Source organism: Anabrus simplex, chromosome 3 (genome assembly GCF_040414725.1).
Source record: "Anabrus simplex isolate iqAnaSimp1 chromosome 3, ASM4041472v1, whole genome shotgun sequence".
Classification (NCBI taxonomy): Eukaryota; Metazoa; Arthropoda; class Insecta; order Orthoptera; family Tettigoniidae; genus Anabrus; species Anabrus simplex.
Genome location: NC_090267.1, coordinates 335,743,150 through 335,756,433, shown reverse-complemented (window position 1 = coordinate 335,756,433; position 13,284 = coordinate 335,743,150). Strand labels below are relative to the sequence as shown.

The following is a 13,284-nucleotide window of genomic DNA, read 5'->3' as shown; positions in this document are numbered from 1 at the left end:
CCTCCCACTCCCCTCCCCCTACACCCAACCTTCTCACCCTGCTACATACAGCCCATTACCGACATTCACTTGCCAAGACAAGCTGCCGGACAACTTGCCTGTGGATATTTAAGCCACACAGTCAACGTATCGATATATCGTATTGCATGGCTTCCGTGACCAGGTCCGCTAGCTCTTGCACCGACAGCTTCTCAGTTTGTTTCACGAGGCTGAGTGAGTCCCGTTTCAGCACTCTGCTCAGACTTAAAATTCCTACACTGGTCGAGAATGTAACACTGGGCATCACGGGTGAGATGCGTGCACGCTACCCCTGTGCCATGGGGTTTCGAATTTACCCAACAAAATTAATTAACACTCAGCAATTGGTCACCCAGGAGAGTTTTGTTTTCTCTGCCCTGCGGTACAGTCAAATACAATATCGAAATTGACAGGCAGCCTAGATAGCCTCATATCAACATTTCTGCAGTTACCAGCTGAGGCTCTAATATTTAACGGATAACCAATCAAACAACAAACAGCTAATCGGAATACCAGAGTACTTCAACCTGGTGACTATTAAAGAAGAGAAAAGGATTTAAATAGCGTTGCTAAGATCTGCTGACGTTAATTCTGGATGAAAATTGCGAGTTGGTTTGTACCATCATTTTAATTTTCTCGCCCCCATTTTCACGACCTATGATTATTGGATGGTATTTTTGTATACCCCGTATGTTGTATCTTTAACCTTCCAGTCCATTTTCTTTTTCCAGTTGGCTTTACGTCGCACCAACACAGATAGGTCTTACGGGGACGATAGAATAAGATAAGGGTTGGAATGGTAAGGAAGCGGCCGTAGTGTTAATTAAGGTACAGCCTGGTGTGAAAATGGGAAACTACGGAAAACCATATTCGGGGCTTCCGACGGTGGGATTCAAACCCACTATATCCCGAAAGCTGCGCGCCCCTAACCACATGGCAACTCGCTCGGCCAGTCCATTAGTAAGTTCCATGATTCTTTCATTTCTTCACCACACAGTTATTGCTTACTAATTTCCCCATTTATCTTTCTTCCATAGTGTCATTATCCATCATATTGTCCCCCCCCCCGTTTCCTTTTCTGAACATGACATATTTAAACCATCATGGTCACACGTTATCTATATATATAAAAGCAAGTCGGTCTCGAGCGATCTATATATGAAGGTATAAAAATTAAAATAGACGTGAATTAATCAGGCACTTCCCGAAATCTCAAAAACTTGAAATTTGTTACCGGAGAATCTGATGATCCCAGCATCCCTAGAAAAATCGAAAATTCTTAAAATTCCCCGAAGAGGTCACGGTGGGGTCCTTCAAATTTTGGGCTTAGCATAAGAAGTCAGTGGTATAATTTATCCATTATAATTTATAGGTTTTGTGGGCTTAAAATATTTCGTGTATTTCCTAAATGTTATCCCCCTTCCCCCAAATCAAGATGGAGGCACAATCTGCCAGACGAGCTAGAAAATTGAAATTTGGCGAAATTATAGCTTTTAGCATGTAACCGACGGAAAATTTACGAGATGCTCAAATGGTTCACTTTTTACCCCTAAAACTGCCTGCTGTCATTTATTGATGGATATAGTACTTTTGCATCCATCTCTTGGCACAGGTCAGAGTAAAGTGTAGCTTCCACCGATGTCCCAGTCAACATCCATGGCTGTAACAATATGGAAGTTGCTGGGGTATGGGCAGTGCTGAGTAATGACATTCAGAGCATGACTAGTGCATCTGAGTGTTATGGAAGGTGCAGCTCATAGGGTCAGTTGTGCTGCAATAGTACTTTCTGACCCAGCAAGGAAAGCAATGGCAAACTACCTCACTCCTCATCTTGCCTAGTACGTCTCATTTTGGTGTTGCCATTGGTTTTTGGGGTTTCCTTATAACCGCATAACCTTTGGTGGTACTATTTGAGGATCCAACCAGCCTCTGGGCTGATGACCTATCAGACAACAGACAGACCCCTAAAAATATCGAAATATGGAGGCAATTTTAATGACTGTGCAGACTTTCTTTTTGAGCTATTTGTTGGCTAAACGGTAAGTCGTATCACAAAACGGATGCCACAATCTCGGTTCAATTTGGAGTGATCTACTACTTTGGTTCTATGCCTTTTTGTCGTATCTCTCTCATTTATACGTTAGATTTGGCTGTATTTCTGGATTGTTCGTAAATTTGGTGATTTTTACATGTATATTTCATTGTTTGACACTCTTATAGGAAAGAGAGTCATCAGGTTGTGTGCACACATTGGCACGATCGAAGGCCATATGGGGACCAAATTGCATGATTCTAGCTTATACTGAATAATGCAAAAAATAATGTAAAGCGTTAAAAATGTACTCAAATTTCACCCTATTCAAAATTTCGAACTCAATTTAACGCATAAATATCGGAGATATGAGAAAATGTTTTAGAATTAAAGATATAGAACAATAAAGGGGGCGTCTGATGGCACAAACCGTATGTTAATATGATGTACCGTTTAGGAGTAGTGAATCTCGAAGTGGAGGTCTGCACTTTAATAAATTTAATGAAATCTCAATTGCGGCGTGTAAAGTAACTTATGTAGAAATCCGTATACTATGTAAAAAAAACCGCAGCGAAGCACGGGCGCATTTGCTAGTCTGCAATATTCTGCCATTGTTACACTATTGCCACCATAGATCATTAAATATAGATTTTTTAATATCTGTTTATTTTGCACTCAGTATGAATCCTTCAATCACAATCTAATCATACCTATTTTTTGTAGTCTTAGTTTTCATCGGTCGTAACCAGTAAACTATGAGAATTTTTCTGCTTAGTGTTGATACGCTGACTGGAAAAATTTCAATTCATATTACCATTTTCAACAGTAACGACAATCAGATAAGATGCTAAATCAGAGTATCAGTTAGTATCGAACAATTACAAGGGGAGTGATGTTCTTCGTTTTTTCACATTGTAAAAATGAATACACAACAAGTACAGGAACAGAAAGCATGAGAAAATTTCATTCTGATGTCTCATTCTGATTGAAAATGTAATGCAAATATAAGAAATTAGCGTTTATCCGCGGCCTCGCACGTGTAGAATTCTTTGCAGTTTCATATGAATTTCAACTAATAGTAGCTCGTCATGTGTTAAAACGGCATGCAGTGCTTCAGCACCCCATTTAAAAGTTAGTTATTATTATTATTATTATTATTATTATTATTATTATTATTATTATTATTATTGCCCTGGATTTGTGCTGCAGGACTCTTTAACTAAATCTCGAGTGTAAAATGAGGTTGGATAAGTATTAAATAACGATACATGTGTATAAGTTATTTGTTAGTGTGGGATGTAGATTCAATATTTACTAACGGAGACAAACGACTGGCCATAAATACTGCTTGTCGGAGCTAAATCTTTATGTGGGAGATAAAATATTGAGCGGACAGGCCAGACACAGTTTGTTAATGGGCTGCTGGGCGATTCGTTTTGTCACAAGTGCTGCAGTTGGCCGTGATTCTCAATTTCCATTCGATGGGATTTTTTCGCCATCCAGTGAAGAACAACACGAGAGAGGATGCCCCAGTAAATGTATTCATTTCGTTTGAGTAGGAGTGATTTTGGATTTTATAAGGGGCGCCAGGAAATCTGATTCCCTTCTCACAATTGTTTGTGTTGCATCTTATTCATGTTTACCAGATAGTAATGAAAAGAAGAAGGGAATGTATATCTATCTCTATAATTATAAAAGGAAGTGTTTGTCTGTCTGTGTGTCTGTGTGCGATGCCCAGCAAAATCTACAGCACGTAGAGATCTGAAATTTTGAACATAGGTAGATGGAAGGGGGTCCGAATGCACATCGAAGCCGGAATTTTCATTTTCGCTTTCGTTGGTGAGTTATGAACGAAAACCCATTGGAAAACGTGCGTTGGGATATGACAATCCAACGTGCTGTCACCAAGATTAAATGCATAGAGTCGCTGTCGCTAGGCAACGTACATAAGATAGATAGAGAACACAATATTCAAGGAGCCATTTTACGTCCAGGACGTAGGAAGCTGTTTTTGGTCTTATATGGTGTGGGGTCATATTACGGTGTTGATGATGATTCGTACGTCAGATCGGGACGTTAAGTCTTGAGCTATTCGAGAGGAGTGGTCTATGTGCCAGCGGCGGGTTTCATCCTCTTCATTCTTGCTATCATATATCATGTCATTCATTTCTTTCAACAAGCAACTTTTACAAGAATTACCCGATGTTCTACACAGTTACAAGTCTATCGACTACACGGCAGAGCTTCGAAAGACTTGGAGTCACCTGGAGTACCCTCGAACATCTTAGAGCGGACGATTGTGGCACCAATTATTCCTCTTAAGAATAATAATCCTGTCCTCTGCAATGAACACGACTCTGAAACTGATGACTAATATTATTGAGCCATTCTCATGATTGGGCATGCCGCGAGCGAAGTAATATTCATTCCTCGTATTCGAATAATTTCTTCGGATATACAGTGAAGTTTAGATGTCTGCAGTGTTCAAAGGGACGCTTGTGGCACCAATTATCCTTCTTAAGAATAAGAATCCTGCCCTCTGCAATTAACACGACTCTGAAACTGATGACTAATATTATTGAAGCCATTCTCATGATTGGGCATGCCGCGAGCGAAGTAATATTCATTCCTTGGATTCGAATAATTTCTTCGGACATACAGTGAAGTTTAGATCTCTGCAGTGTTCAAAATAAAATTTCTCAATGTAATAATAAAGCAAACTTAATCTTCTTCTTCTTACTATATATAAAAATGGATGTATGCATGTATGTGTGTGTGTAAATGACACATCTCCTCCTAAACCACTGGAGCAATTTCATCCAAACTTTGTACACTTACGACTTACTATCTGGAGACGAGCACTGTGCGGGTAAGCCATCCGTAGCTCCCTTAGGGTTGGGTGGCCAGTGGGGGGGGGGGAATATGAATATAATCGACAAAAGTGCCGAATCCACAGTTTTCGGGGTCGCTGAGATGAACAGTGACACTCCCGATTTTTCAAAAGTCAAAGTTCAGCTCTCTTTCGTATGGGAAACGAGCGGGGGTGATATATAAAGTTAAACGAAAATAATGTCGAATACATAGTTTTCGGGGGTCACCGAGGTAAATTGTATATTCTAGATTTTTAGTATCAGGAGACAAACCACGTGGGGGTAAGACAGCCCAGGAACCCTTAGGGGCGGGGGGGGGGGGGTGCGAGGGGGCTCAGATAAACAAATTAACGAAAATAGTGTCGAATCCGTACTTTTGGGGTCGCTGAGATGAATAGTGACACTCCGGATTTTTTAAAAGTTCAAGTTCGGCCCCCTTCGGGGTGGGGGCAAAGGGGGAGTGATATATAAAATTAAACGAAAATAGTGTCGAATACATAGTTTTCGGGGTCGCCGAGGTGAATTCTACACTCCGGATTTTTAGTATCAGGAGACAAACCACATGGGGGTAAAACACCCCAGGAACCCTTAGGGGCGGAGGGGGGGGGGCAAGAGGACTGAGATATACAAATCACCGAAAGTAGTGTCGAATCCGTACTTTTCGGGGTCGCTGAGATGAAATAGTAACATTCCGATTTTTTAAAACTCAAAGTTTAGCCCCCTTTAGGGTGGGGGAGGGGTGAGTGAGGTGTAATAATAATCGAATATACTGCCGATTCCATAGTTTTCCGGGTCGTTGAGATGAATAGTATTATTCCGGATTTTTTAAGTCTAACTTCAGCCCCTTTTGGCATAGGGGGTGAGAAAGGGTGAAAAATAAATTGTCAGAAATGACCGAGGTAATGGACGTGTGTGTTCCAGTACGACTTCCAAGTATAACTTACTACCTGGAAAATGTACTGTGGGAGTAAGACGCCCCTAGAACCACTAGGGAAGCGGGTGAAATATAATCCATCTATATATATATATACACTGTATATATAAATTAAGGCATAAAATGAAAAGAGACGTGAATTAGTGAGACCATTCTAGGCAAATTTAAAACTTGGTACCCGCCAAGCTGATGACTTCCAAGGATCCCTAGAACAATCTCAAATTCTCATAATTCTCTGAGGGGTACATGCTGCGAGTTTCAAGCCTGCATAAGAACACAGTCGGTGATATTTATGCAGAATCTACAGGTTTCATGGGCTTAAAAGTTTCCCGAAAGTCCTGATTTTTAACCCACTCTCCCATATCAAGATCACAGCACAATCTCCCAGACGAGTTAGAAAATTGAAATTTTGCAAAATTATAGCTTTTAGCATGTAACCGACGGAGAATTTACGAGATGTTTAAAATTTTAATTTTTACCCCCGAAAAATATCGAAATATGGAGGCAATTTTAATGATGGTGCAGTCCTTCCTTTCGATGAATTTCGTGCTAAACGGTAAGTAGTATCACAAAACGGATGGCACAATCTGCGTTCAATTTGGAGTGATCTACAACATCGGTCCTATGACCTTTTGTCGTATCTCTATCCCTTATACATTCAATTTTTCTCTTTCTGGATTTACCTAAATTTTGCACTTTGTACACATATAATTGATGGTTTGATTCACTTATAGGAAAGATGGAATCATCAAATTCTACACGAATATCGGCCCACCCAGTAGCCATATGTGAGCCAAATTCTATGTTTGAAGCTGTCGCATAAGTATCTGAAAAGTAATTCACTGTGTGAAAATCTTACACAAATTTCACCCTATTCAACGTTTCTAAAACATAATGAATTGTGGTAGACAAGTGCACCTGTCGTTATCATCACAACTCCACAACTCGCACTTTACATTGGAAACATCGTCTACGGACCTCCCTATGCTTTTTCTCGGATAACGCCAATTTACATGCAATTTAAAAATTATTATTCACTTCATGTAAAGTAATTTACTTCGATATCCGTATACAATATGAAATACCGTAGCGAAGCACGGGTACAATTGCTAGTAATATTATAAAAGGAAGTGTTTGTCTGTCTGTCTGTCTGTCTGTCTGTCTGTCTGTCTGTCTGTCTGTCTGTCTGTCTGTGTGTGTGTCTGTGCGCGATGCCCAGCAAAATCTACAGCACGTAGAGATCTGAAATTTTGAACATTGGTAGATGGAAAGGGGTCCGAATGCACCTCGAAGCCGGAATTTTCAATTTCGCTTTCGTTGGTGAGTTATGAACGAAAAACCATCGGAAAACGTGCATTGGGATATGACAATCCAACGTGCTGTCACCAAGATTAAATGCATAGAGTCGCTGTCGCTAGGCAACGTACATAAGATAGGTTGAGAACACAATATTCAAGGAGCCATTTTACGTCCAGGACGTAGGATGCTGATTTTGGTCTTATATGGTGTGAGGGCATATGACGGTGTTGATGATGATTCGTCCGTCGGATCGGGACGTTAAGTCTTGAGCTATTCGAGAGGAGTGGCATATGTGCCGGCGCCGGGATTCATCCTCTTCATTCTTGCTATCATATATCATGCCATTCATTTCTTTCAACAAGCAACTTTTACAAGAATTACCCGATGTTCTACACAGTTACAAGTCTATCGACTACACGGCAGAGCTTCGAAAGACTTGGAGTCACCTGGAGTACCCTCGAGCATCTTAGAGCGGACGATTATGGCACCAACTATCCTTCTTAAGAATAAGAATCCTGCCCTCTGCAATGAACACGACTCTGAAACTGATGACTAATATTATTGAAGCCATTCTCATGATTGGGCATGCCGCGAGCGAAGTAATATTCATTCCTCGGATTCGAATAATTTCTTCGGATATACAGTTTAAGTTTAGATCTCTGCAGTGTTCAAAATGAAATTTCTCTATGTAATAATAAAGCAAGCATAATCTTCTTCTTACTATATATAAAAATGGATGCATGCATGTATGTGTGTGTGTAAATGACACATCTCCTCCTAAACCACTGGAGCAATTTCATCCAAACTTGGTACACTTATGACTTACTATCTGGAGACGAGCACTGGTGGGGGGGAGTAAGCCATCCGTAGCTCCCTTAGGGGTGGGGGTCAGGGGGGGGCAAGGTATAAAAATAATCGAAAAAAGTGCCGAATCCACAGTTTTCGGGGTCGCTGAGATGAACAGTGACACTCCCCATTTTTCAAATGTCAAAGTTCAGCTCCCTTTTGCATGGGGGGGGTGAGGGGGGAGTGATATATAAAATTAAACGAAAATAATGTCGAATACATAGTTTTCGGCGGTCGCCGAAGTGAATTGTATACTCTGGATTTTTAGTATCAGGAGACAAACAATGTGGGGGTAAGAAAGCCCAGGAACCCGTAGGGGCGGGGGGGGCGAGGGGGTCAGATAAACAAATTAACGAAAATAATGTCGAATCCATACTTTTGGGGGTCGCTGAGATGAATAGTGACACTCCGGATTTTTTTAAAGTTCAAGTTCAACCCCCTTTGGGGTGGGGGCGAGGGGAGTGATATATAACATTAAAAGAAAATAGTGTCGAATACATAGTTTTCTGGATCGCCGGGGTGAATTGTACACTCGGGATTTTTAGTATCAGGAGACAAACCACGTGGGGGTAAGACAGACCAGGAACCCTTAGGGGCAGGTGGGGCGAGGGGGCTGAGATATAAAAATCATCGAAAATAGTGTCGAATCCATACTTTTCGGGGTCTCTGAGATGAACAGTGACACTCCAGAATTTTTTAAAGTCCAAGTTCAGGCCCCTTCGTGGTGGGGGGCGATGGGAGAGTGATATATAGAAATAATAATGATATATGGAAATAATAATTATATATAGAAATAATAGTGTCGAATACATAGTCGCTGGGGTGAATAGTGACACTCCGGAATTTTTAGTATCAGGAGACAAACCACATGGGGGTAAAACACCCCAGGAACCCTTAGGGGCGGCGGGGGGCAAGGTTACTGAGATATTAAAATCATCGAAAGTAGTGTCGAATCCATACTTTTCGGGGTCGCTGAGATGAATAGTAACATTCCGATTTTTTAAAACTCAGAGTTTAGCCCCCTTTAGGGTGGGGGAAGGGGGAGTGAGATATAATAGTAATCGAATATACTGCCGAATCCTTAGTTTTCCGGGTCGCTGAGTTTGATAGTAACATTCCGGATGTTTAAAGTCTAACTTCAGCTCCCTTTGGCATAGGGGCTGAGAAAGGGTGAAAAAATAAATTGTTAGAAATGACCGAGATAATGGACGTGTGTATGTTCCAGTATGACTTTCAAGTATGACTTACTACCTGGAAAACGTACTTTGGGAGTAGGACGCCCCTAGAACCACTAGGGAAGCGGATAAAATATTATCCACACTAATAAATGGAAGTTTGTTTGGCGCGATCTATATGTACTATATATATGTATAAATATAAATATAGGCATAAAAATGAAAACAGACGTAAATTAGTGAGACCATTCTAGGCATTTTAGAAATGTAAAACTTTGTACCAGACAACCTGATGACTTCAGGATCCCTAGAAAAATCTCAAATTCTCATCATTCTCTGAGGGGTACATGCTGGGAGTTTCAAACCTGCATAAGAATACAGTCGGTGATATTTATCCAGAACCTACAGCTTAAAAGTCTCCTTAAATTTCTGATGTTTAACCCACTCCCCCATATCAAGATCGCAGCACAATCTCCCAGACAAGTTAGAAAATTGAAATTTTGCAAAATTATAGCTTTTAGCATGTAACCGACGGAAAATTTACGAGATGTTTTAAACATTTTATTTTTTACCCCCGAAAAATATCGAAATATGGAGACAATTTTTAATGACGGTGCAGTCCTTCCTTTCGATGTATTTCGTGGCTAAACGGTAGGTCGTATCACAAAACGGATGGCACAATCTCCGTTCAATTTGGAGTGATCTACAACATCGGTCCTATGACCTTTTGTCGTATCTCTATCCCTTATACATTCAATTTTTCTCTATTTCTGGGTTTACCTAAATTTTTCACTTTGTACACGTACAATTGATGGTTTGATTCACTTATAGGAAAGATGGGATCATCAAATTCTATACGAATATTTGCCCACCCAGTAGACATATGTGAGCCAAATTCTGTGTTTGAAGCTGTCACATAAGTATCTGAAAAGTAATGCACTGTGTGGAAATCTTACACAAATTTCACCCTATTCAACGTTTCTTAAACATAATGAATTGTGGTAGACAAGTGCACCTGTCGTTATCATCACAACTCCACAACTCGCACTTTACATTGGAAACATCGTCTGCGGACCTCTCTATGCTTTTTCTCGGATAACGCCAATTTACATGCAATTTAAAAATTATTATTAACTTCATGTACAGTAATTTACTTCGATATCCGTATACAATCTGGAATACCGTAGCGAAGCACGGGTACAAGTGCTAGTAGTATATATATTGCAAACGTCAATAAGAAAATTACCAATCGGATAAAGAATTGCTGGGCAAAATGGCGAGTAGCTACTAGAGTTCTGTGTGCTAAGAATGTCCCACACCACCCGGCAGGATTTTTTGTCCAGTCATATTGCAAAAAAGCTGGGTTAAAAAGGAAATTGAGGAACAGAAACTCTATGTATCACAGGTGAGGGTTTTAAGATAGGCCTGTGGAGTGACCATGCTGGTTACAATCTGATCTACATCTCACATTCAGCATTCTTCTCCATCGCCACATTTCAAATGGTTCTATTCTCTTTATCCATATGGTAGTTATTACCAGTGCTTCAAAGTTTTCCAGCTGTAAGACAGGGAACAATTCGTAAATAGAATATAGGTTTTACAGTGTCGTTGGTAGAAGCGATAATATTCTACGCTCAGAATTGCAGAATTGAATTCTGGCCAAGTGGTTTAGATTTAACAGTGTTTAAATTTCGGAGACCCATGTCCGTAGATTAACGGGTAAGTTAGATAACGCGGTTAGGGACAAAATGCGGCCACCTGGGCATTTCCAAAGAGGTATAGCTTCTAATAAGTTACTAAACAAATGTCATTAAGACATTAAATTGGGTATGATGCGCAAAGGTATCGCCCAAATATCACTATAAAATTTGTCACAAATGGAACGTAATAATTGCTTTTACACATATCAAGTGAAAAATCCCTGGCAAATTAAGAAATACCGTCGTTATTTGAGAAAATTGAAAACATACTTAAGGCTTGTAGACAGGACTGGTTTATGTCGTACTACGCTGCTGGTGCCGTCTTTTGTTATTTTCTTCAGGTCCAGGCCTAGCACCGTGGAATGGGAGGGCTATGTCTGTAGATTCTCATTATCTTTGGCCAGTACAAACAGCAAAATGGAGGTTAAAAGAAAAATAGCATGATCCCTGGACCAATAAATATTTTTATTTCTGTTCGAAAGAAAGTAGCTCGATCCCTGGACCAATAAATCACTAGTCCACTGAATTTTTCTTATGTACATTGGCCATACCATTTTGTCGCCTATTAAATATAGCATATCGCGATACAATTCATGAAATGATGTCATTGACAAGTGAAGAATGAAACGAAAGCAAAGAACTTCAGTGAACACAGATATCACACACGAAATTGTTCAAAGTGTAAGACAAAAGACATACGTGTGTCACTATGAGCGCAACACCAAATGTACTTGCAAAGTTGGTAAGTACGTATTAATATTTTCCAAAAAACATATTTCTTAATTTGCCAGGGATTTTTCACTTGATATGTGTAAAAGTAATTATTATGTTCCATTTGTGACAAATTTTATAGTGATATTTAGGTGATACCAATGCGCACTATACCCCATTAAATTATATTTTTACATTGGAAAAATAATGTGTTGCATATTTATTTCGTGTGTCAATGTAGCTCTTGGCACGAAACAAAAGAAAAGAAAATTGGGAGCTGAACAATTTCACGGCTGATTAACTTAGAACTCGGTCGTAACTCTCAAGAGAATCTTCCGGTGTATTAACTATTACCATTCCAATAAGTTTACCTGGTTACATAGCTGTACTCATATTCAATTTTCTGGGAGAATATGGGTGCATGCTATCTATTCTTGAGGCCAAAATGTTTTAATACTAGTATATATATATATATATATATATATAACCTATATAAAAACTGCACACATTTGATATTAACCTCACTCTTGCCTTTGTCGGGTTCAGTTCAAGATTTTTCTCTCTGTGATGAGCCGTATGGCTGTTAGCTTGCATTCGAGAGATGGTGGGTTCGAGCCTCACTATTGGTCGCAGCCGTATAGATGACTTTATGGCGGTTTTCTATTTTCATACCAGTAAAATGCTAGGGCTGTACCTTAATGAAGGCCACGATCGCTTCCTTCCCAGTCCTAGACATTTCTTCTCCCATCGTCACTAAACAGAACCTCTCTGAGTTGTTGCGATTCTAAACCACTGCATACTACTACTACTACTACTACTACTACTACTACTACTACTACTAATAATAATAATAATAATAATAATAATAATACGACGACGATGACGACGACGAAAACGACGACTCGGGTCTTCAGCCCATAGAGTGGTTTTGTCGCATTCCTCGATGCTATCCTATCCTGTGATAACCTTTACATTTCTAAATAACGACTACATTATACGTCTGCTCTAATCTGTTTCTTAATTCATGCCTTGGTCTACCCCGACCATCCTTATCGCATACACTTCCCTTAAAAGAATAACTGAATACTCGTAATAATACATCTTCGTTATAGACGGTTATACCTTTCAGCGTTCACTCTCTAATCCCCTCGCCGGGCTGGGTAGCTCAGGTGGTAGAGCGCTGGCCTTCTAAGCTGAAGTTGGCGGGTTTGATACCGGTTCAGGCTGGTGATATATGAAGGTGCTCAAATACCGTGTCGGTGGATTTATTGGCACTTTAATGAACTCCTAGGGACAACATTCCGGCACCTCGTTATCTCACAGAACGGTAAAAGTAGTTACTGGGACGTAAACTATTATTATTATTATTATTATTATTATTATTATTATTATTATTATTATTATTATTATTATTATTATTATTATTATTCTCTGTTAGTGAACTACTCGCCAATCCTCTATTTGCAACTAGCTTTGTGGCCTCGTTAATTTCTACAAATTTTACCTCTAAATCATTAAAAATTGAGTATAACTATTGTGATCTTTGCATACCTCTGCTCCTCTTACACTCCATGAACAAATCCATTATTTTCCTACGTAACCTGTCCTCAACATTTTCACCATCCATAGCCCCGCCATCAGAGTCGATTATTGGCCGGGCTGAGTTGCTCAGACTGTTGATGCGCTGGCCTTCTGACCC

At 39.9% G+C, this 13,284-nt stretch overlaps 1 long non-coding RNA gene across 1 annotated transcript in view; it reads left to right on the top strand.

Moving 5' to 3' along the window:
* Positions 1–13,284, top strand: part of LOC136866340 (uncharacterized) — a 604,033-nt gene that overhangs the window by 314,892 nt on the left and 275,857 nt on the right. The gene's annotated exons all lie outside the window — the stretch shown is intronic.